The 7,983-nt window shown below is 44.8% G+C and overlaps 1 long non-coding RNA gene across 1 annotated transcript; it reads left to right on the plus strand.

Moving 5' to 3' along the window:
* The first annotated feature begins 265 nt into the window (after window positions 1-265).
* LOC121071432 lies at window positions 266-7,229 on the plus strand. The gene is made up of 3 exons (XR_005820597.1): window positions 266-2,960; window positions 4,199-4,357; window positions 5,360-7,229. It is a non-coding gene; the product is annotated as an uncharacterized LOC121071432 (long non-coding RNA).
* The last annotated feature ends 754 nt before the right edge of the window (window positions 7,230-7,983 follow it).

Consider the following 7,983-nt stretch of genomic DNA (forward strand, 5'->3'; position numbering starts at 1 on the left):
AGGTACACCAGTGCAGTGCGGGTAGTGCCTGGGATGTGGCAGGATCCAGCCGTGGGGCTGTGCAAGCTCCTCCGCTGGATGAACCTGCTGCTGCTGCCCTCCATCCCTTATGGCACCAAATGGAAATCCTTGAGCAGGCTCCTGGAAGCCGGTGCTGATGGCTCCTGAAGCCCAGTGCACTTTCTGAAGTAGGCTGAAAGGGGAAGGCTCTCTAGCTGACAAACAGGGGAAGTGCCCGTCAGCCAGTGGTATTCCTGTGGAATTGAGCTGAACACCACACAGACTGAATTTAATTGCATGATTATGTCAGGAGACCCCCAGTCTTGGATAGGTGCCTTTATTAAATAATATGGAAATAATTCTTGGCTTCAAGAGAAGGGTTTTGCATTCACAGAGCCAGAGCGAGCCTGGTATGGGAAGGGCACTCATCCCACACACTATGTTGAGATGGAAACCCATGGTCCAGAAGCTCGGCAAGCCGTGTTGGTGCTGCGGTCCTGGGACATGTGCCACCTCCATTCTCCTGGAAGGAGACCATGTGTAGTCCCATGGTGCCAGCCCTGCTGCCTCAGAGACCCTCTGCCTTGGGTCTCTGCCAAAATCCAAAGTGTTATAATGGCCAAAGGCACACAGGTTAGACGGGCAATTTCCATGTTGTGGGTGTCCACAGCAGCACCCGCACATGCATGTGTTCATCCTTACTGCCCACAGAACTGTGGGACAAAGCCAGGTTTTTCCAGGGGTATCTGCCTCTTTTTGGTCTGACTTTATGGTGCTCCACTGCATGAGCCCCAAAGTAGGTCGTACAGATATTATAAATGCTGCCCAAAGTCTTGGTAGACATGGCCTCTTCTGCCATCTCTTTGTGTTTCTCATCTTGACCTGGAAGCAGCAGAGCTGAAGCTCATGCTGGACTTGGAGGCCAGAGTGTACAGTGGGGAAGCGGAGCCCAACCCAACTGTTTAAAAACGACTATATGCCTGTCTGCCTCCAGGTACAGTGGTGCTTCTCTAACCAGAATGGAGGAGCACTGTGGGGCTATGTGATGGGAAAGTTGAGTCACAGTCTTGGAACAGAAATTACAGCTTTTAACATCTGGGATCTGACTATAGGATTATTTTCTGTCTTTAATTGTTTACCTCCTGTATCATCACAAGCTGCTTTTTCAGGCCAATTACTTTAATTGCCATGACAAAACAAGTCAAATCCAGGTTTGCGACAAAATTGGTCTTTCTTTCCCCAAATAAACCCTTGAATGATATTAATCTGCTGTTGGTCACCAAGCCCTACTACTTTAAACTGCCTCCTCCCTTATTGCCAATACTAACAAATTAACACTAATAGTTACAAACATTAATTAGTAACAGCATTCAGATGCACATGAAGCCCAGACAAAACTCCCACCGTGGGCCATGCGCTGTGATGAACATGGCCTCGGATCCCCTGTGTCTGCAGAGGGCTGAGCCGGGGCTGCATCAGGCGCTGGTTCAACACAGGACCACGGAGCTGCAGAGATGCTGAGTCAAAGCCGGTCTCCTTGCAGCCCACGAGGATGCCCCAGTGCAGATCTCCCGTGCCTGGCATCCTGATGGTGTGAGAGCTCCTGTGGCTCAAGGAGTTTTTTGCACTGAAGTATCCGCCACAAAGTATTATGCAGCTATCATGTGGTGTGCATGCCGCTTTTTCCTCATGCCTTAACTGGTCAATACACCAGCTGAGCTGTGGCATCTGCATCTGTCCACATGCACAATGATGTGTCTTATAAACCTCCTTGCTATGGATGAAAAAAAGATAAATTTCTTCTGCTTCTGTTGCACAGTAGTCAGAAATGGGGACAGCCATGCTGGCAGGTGAAGTGAAGGAATTGGATAAATACGCACAATGCACGGCCCTATTAACCTTGTGAATTTTCTGTTGTAAATTCGATCTTTCTTCTCCCATCCCACTCTTCTCTGTGGATTGCTGCTGTCCCTCCTGACGCACCTCTTGTTCTGAATCGTGAGATGTCATACCTCGTTGTTAGATGTGCAGGTCACCTTGTAAGCGCTCCGAGACAATTAATCATCCCAGCCCCAAGATTGATGGAAAGTTCTCAGTCCTTCGATTTTCCAGTTACATTTGGCTGAGTGATGTTTTGCAGAGACAGGGGAGAGAAGAATTTCTAATTCATTTGCAGATATTTGGTTATTTTAAAAGGCATTGTTGTGAAGCATCTTGCAATACATGAAGTCACATTGGCTAAATATCCTGAAGGAAAGCCCAGGCAGCACAGCTGCTCGGTCCAAGCAGCCATGGGCTGAGCTGGCTCAGCTCTCACGTAAACCAGGCACCAGCAGAAGGGATCAGTTCCTGCCTGGTACTGAAGCTGTTGGGTAGGAAAATCTGGTCATGCCATGGTGCTATTTGGAGCAGGGTATGTAAGGTGTATACCCCATACATGGCTGTGCGCTGCTGCAGGGGTCATTCGTGGCATCCCTTATACCTGCAGGCACTACCACAATGGGGTCCACCATAAAACACAAAAGGTTCACTTAAATTATGATGCTTAATGTTGCCGCGATAACAGGATACTATGCATTACAATACTGGCTTCATTTCCTTCTCCAAATTTGGTCCCTTCTGGTGTCTGAGCAAGGTTGTACGCGTCTGAATCACTGCATCGCCAGGTGTGGTGTACAGGCACAGGACTCCCCTCGAACATCCCGTCTCTCCTGGAGCCCGTGGCTGTCAGTATGGTTGCCATGGTGGTAGCGAGACAATTAAAATGGCTTTATAACCAGCTGAAGGTGCTGACTGTTTCCTGGATACCATACATCCCAATCAATCTCAGCCCTGACAGACCTTGGAGCAAAGCCAGGTCCAATGACAGCAATTGGTGGCGTTTAATACTTTTTTTTTTTTTCCCTTCTTCAGCCCTCTAAAGTTAGCTTTCCTGCATGGGTTTGAAGTTGCAGTTCAAGGTAAAAAACCCTCATCCTTTCCGGATTTGGTATTTTTCAGTACTCACCCTTCAATTCGGGCAACGCAGCACAAAATTTATGAAGTTTTCCACTCGCTCCTGATCTTTTGACCATTCAGCAAGAAACTGAATGGCTTCATTGCATTGAGTGATGTGGGTGCTGCCCTTTAGCTCAGCACAGGGAGCGAGGGATTTCTTTGTTGGAGACTCCTCCTACCCGGCTGTGCTGCTCCCCCTGCCAGGCCATTCCCCGTGGGTGGTGGGGGCTGGAAGCAATATGTTGGAAGTCACACTGTATCCCAACAGCTTGGGATTCGGAGCTGTCAAGCAGTGGCTCATTGTTAGCACAACTTCTTCCAGAACGCCAGGAAAAGAAAAGACGACTTAAGGCTTTTTATGACCTGCTGACACATGAGTCTGGTAGGAATCCGACTGTCTGTGAATCCGGGGGAATAGCTGAGGGCTTCAGAGGTCTGCTGCTGCTGCTGCTAGTTGCAGGGTTGTTGGTCCCTGTAGGGGCGATGTGAGCAGGAGGGCTTCTTCAGCTTGCAGCTGGTTCCTCCAGATGACTAACACGGGTCTACTTTGTGTTTTAGGCGCTCTCCTGGGCTGGGTCATCACTTCAGTGTGCAAACAGATGTCTTGCATTTTCTGAGGGCTTCTTGTGTCTTTGCCATGATTCAAGAACTGTTCAATTCCCTATTTGGAGAGTTTCTGACTTATATGTGAGCCTTGAGGTGACTGTAGTCCCAGGTCAGCAGCTGGGCCAGCCGTGTCCTTTAAGTCCAGCTGAGTTTGCAGTGAGGTTACAGCATCGCACAAAACGGAGCTCACGGTTGCTATTATGCTTCCCCACATTTCTAGAGAACTTGGCTGAATGCAGGGCTCCTCTGTGGGGCACTGGACACTTCCCCAGTGCAGGTGGCACAGCGGGTTTCAATTTTAGAGCTCTTCTGCCTTTCGTGGTCATGCTGTACACCACAACGGTCTCAACTTCTTGAATCCTCACTTACAGACAGAATGCTTAAAACAACCCCAAATATCAGCATTACAATGAAATTAACCTGAACCTATTTGAAGTTTATGGCCCTGCTTGAGCCTCCTAGGGTCATGAAACTATTTTGGAAGCTGCTGGCCTATGTCTTTGCAAGTAGTGTACGCTCAATCACTGCACTTCACTTTAGATTATCAAGCCTTACACAAGTCTCCCGATTTTCTGGCTTGCCCATATATTTGCAGGCTCTTCACTCTCTCTTTGGGTTTAGCTGATCCATCTGCAGCCAGCCTCCACCTGGCAGGAGGGACAAAGCACGAAGGCAGATGCTCCTGCCAGCAGCTTCAACAGCAGATTTGGAGTGGGCTAAGCCTCCAGGTCACACAGTCATCAAAAGTCACAAGGTAAATCAAAAACCTTGTCTGGGGGCTTCTTCTCGATTAGAAACCAGCTACCTTCACGAATTCCTCAGTGACCAAAGAAAACAGCCTAAAAAAGCACCAATTTTCTAAAAAATAAACAATTTAGCAATGTAGATGGAAAGTTATGGGTTTGCTTAAAGGCTCTACCTGAAGATATTTTTTCCACGACTCCCCCTTGACACCAGTAGGTCTTCCTGGCTGCTCATTTGGGATGATTTTGTTTCAAAATCTGTTTAGAAGCTTAGGTTCTGATGGAGGACAATAATTACCCAAGTAACAATGAACTCAACCAACCACCCGAGGAGTCAGAATGATTTATGGCTTTCAGAGGAGTTGATGCTAGCTTGCCTTTTGTCTTTCCACTTAATGCCCCTCTAATATTCTTCTCTGGACACAATGACTTTCCGAACTGTTTTTTTTTTTTCCTCCCTTTTATATTATTTTATTTTTCTTAAATAGAATACGGAGCCCCTCCACCACTTAATTCTCTCCATACAAAGGAAGATTTAATATCCTCTAAATGACTATAAAGTACAAACCTACCAGATGGCAGACTTAGATGTTCAAGGGGGATACAGGCTGCTTTTCTTGGAGAAGCATTTGAATGTGGTTTTGAAAGAGAGAGTCAGTAGATATGTATTAATATTTTCCTTAGTGGGGTGCTGTGATACAACTCAGGAGAGGTGCAAAGAGGAAATATGGTTCATGACCCAACAGAGGAAACAAATGGAGCTATGCGAAGAACCGTTTTACTAATTTATTGGGTTATCTTTGAGAAACGTGTTAACTATGACCTCGAGCACCTCTGCAGAAATTTTGAGGTGTTGCATTTGCATCCTAAGCATAACTTTTGAGACCCAAAGAAAGTAAAGATTTAAGAAAGTTGCTAACTTCCAAAGACTCCTCTACATTTAAACCAAGGATGTTGTTTACATATATTCAGCGCTCTTCAGCAAGAAACTGTTCTGCTTCATTTTCTTTCAGTTTTTCCTATGCCAGAAGCCAACTTCCTAACAAGATTAATTGATAAAAAGGAGGATTTCTGTAAGAACAAATGTTTTGAATCGAAGTTATTTTCCAAGCCTTTGGTTGAATAATTCATCTGACACATAACTGAATAATTTTTCTTCATAGATTATCTGAGAAGAGATCACAATATTTACATATGGACCTATTGTTCAGACTTATTGGCTAAATAATTTATTGGAATAATCTGTGCTCTGTGTCTCATTTGTGGCCAGTTCCTTGGGAGATGTTGATATTCTGATGATGTGATATGTTTCTCTTCCCAAGTGGCTGAATGTAACTTTCTGGGATTATTTTGTGAAGTAAGTGGTTGTTATTATGAGTTTGAAATGTGTTTTCACGCTACATTCACACTTGTGAGTATTCCTACCAGAAAATGTGTTCCCTAGGATAACTGTAGAAAGCAAACACAAGAAAGGAAGGAATATAGTCAAAGCAAATCCATAAAAAGATTCAGATGAACACAAATGTGTTTGTAGGACACACTTATCTCCGTTGTGAAGCAACGCGATAAAGGAGACCTCAGATTTATAAGGGAGAAATCTCTGTATGCCAACCAGCTCCATATCCCACATGAACAACTTGGAAGACCATCAGCTGCTAGACCTGTTACCAAACAAATATGACCCATAGCTGTTTGTGTGCTTTTGGGGATATAGGACACATAGCAATATGTCAAGCAAGGCAAAATGTCAAGTTACATATCAAATGAAGATCAGTGAGAAAAGAAGAGAAGGGTGTATGTCCGTGGAATGGCAATGATCTCAGGATGAACAAAATAGAGTATTTTCTATGTCTCTGAACTAACACAACAGCCTGTATTAATGGTCACTACCTGACACTTTGAAAACAAGAGAATAATCTCCATCATGGTCTAGAGATCAGCTTTCACCCTGAATTTGGAGATCAGATCCTCTTATCTTTGCAAGTGCTACTGGGAGACATGCTTGGAAACAAGGAAAGAATTTAACCTAACAATAGCCTATTCATCCTGGTGCTTCATCGGGCAAAAAGCAAGCATTTATCTGGAACATGAATTCTCTGCAGACCTTTACTTCAAGCCATGTTTGCCATAAAGTCAGTATGTATACTGAAATAGCCAGAGAGAGACTCTGCTCCCAGAAAGCCAACTGAACTCTGTGTTTCTTCCCACTATAAAAAAGTAGATTCAAGTGGAAAACCTACCACAATATAGTCTTATAACTCAATGGTGAAAAACACCTCTTCCAGATTTAATCCCAGCTGCTGATTGGGAAGACAGGTTGCAGTTTTCTCTCTCTCTCTCTCTAGTATTCACATCTTTCTCTGAATTTCAAAGCATGTCTTTGGACCAACTAGATCAAACACTGACTTTTTTAGAGCTTTGGCTATATCTTTACAGGTATATTTCTCTGTGTATACTTATATATCTATATATTGTCTGCACTATATCAAACTTCTTTGTCCTCCCCCCTTGTAACACTATCATAATACTCTAAGGTGCTCCTTCTGCCAGTCCTTGTGCACACACTGTTCAGTACTTTGGGAGTTGTCCTGAGGTCCAGTGGTCCCTTGCTCTGTTCCGTGCTCTACAGACTTAATGGCAGTCCATCGTGGGGTGCCTATCAAACCACAGAAATACTGGTCTGGAGGGGTACGTGTATTAAATTGCCAAACTCCCATGATTCACATCCTTTCCTGACATCCATTAATGTTCCTGGCACCATTTTCAAATTACTGTTGGGCAGCAGATGGAGGACATGCTGCTAAGTGCTATGATTATGAGATTCATTAATATGGATGGGATTAGGCATATGCGTTTGTAGTTGGGCAAGCAGAAGAATTTGCATCTGGGGTTTCCTAAGGCATTTGATACTGAGGTAATACAGCTGCAGGAGATGATGCTACAGGATCGAATCTGGCAGAGCACATATTTAAAGAAGTTTTACTTGATAAAACTTCTTTTCCGGACTCAGATAAGCAGCAATGACTGGTAAGACCCAGGTAATGGTGCAGAACTGGATGGCTGCTGCTAGTGGCAAAGCTTTTGGATGACAAAGCCCAACTACAGATGTGAGCAGAGCCCAGGGCTACAAGAACACAGCCACAAGTGTGCCCAACCAAGCGAGCAACCACGCTGCCATTAACTCTGGCATTTTGCTGCTGATCAAGAGCTCACCAGCTGGGGTTGGGAGAAGAGTTAGAGAAAATGTTGTCATGGGGATTTGAAATGGGGAGGTTTCTCTTCTGTCACGTCACAAGCCTGGAAGTGCGTAAGAGTTGGTGCTGGCTTTAAAGGGCTGTAAATGAGATAGGCATACTGGCCTACTCTTTGCCAACACAAAAAAGGTATTTTCCACGGGTTTGCAGAGGCCAGCTGATCACTATGAAATACTCTCTGACATTAATGTGAAATGGAAACGTCTGTGATGCTTTGCTATTGCAAAAATTGGGACTAGTTGAAGGGATGGAGAAGGACTATTTGCTTCCAAAGAGGATATGAGCGTTATGGTTCTTCTTCTTGTTCCAGGCATCTGGATTCAGTGTTTGCTGTTTGCCTGGCCAAGGAAGCTCTTTGTTGGTGGTTTCAGCAAGAAGGAAGA

Source organism: Cygnus olor, chromosome 5, assembly GCF_009769625.2.
Source record: "Cygnus olor isolate bCygOlo1 chromosome 5, bCygOlo1.pri.v2, whole genome shotgun sequence".
NCBI classification, from domain to species: Eukaryota; Metazoa; Chordata; class Aves; order Anseriformes; family Anatidae; genus Cygnus; species Cygnus olor.